We start from the raw sequence: 261 nt of genomic DNA, 5'->3' as shown, positions 1-261 counted from the left end.
GGTTGTTTTTACTGGGTGGGGTGGTGAGGTGTTTTTACTGGGGGAGGTGGTGAGAGAGTGGGATGTTTTTATTGGGAGGGGGTGGTGAGGGAGGGGGATGTTTTTACTGAGATGGGTGGTGAGAGTGTTATGTTTGTACTGGGAGGGGATGGTGAGGGAGGGGGATGTTTTTACTGGGGAGAGGAGGGGGTGGTGAGGAATTCTGATTTCAAACCTCCGCTGCCTTGCAATCATACCCACTCCTGGGAGAGGCTTCGGCAG

Source organism: Chiloscyllium plagiosum, chromosome 23 (genome assembly GCF_004010195.1).
Source record: "Chiloscyllium plagiosum isolate BGI_BamShark_2017 chromosome 23, ASM401019v2, whole genome shotgun sequence".
NCBI classification, from domain to species: Eukaryota; Metazoa; Chordata; class Chondrichthyes; order Orectolobiformes; family Hemiscylliidae; genus Chiloscyllium; species Chiloscyllium plagiosum.
This window is presented reverse-complemented; position numbering follows the sequence as displayed.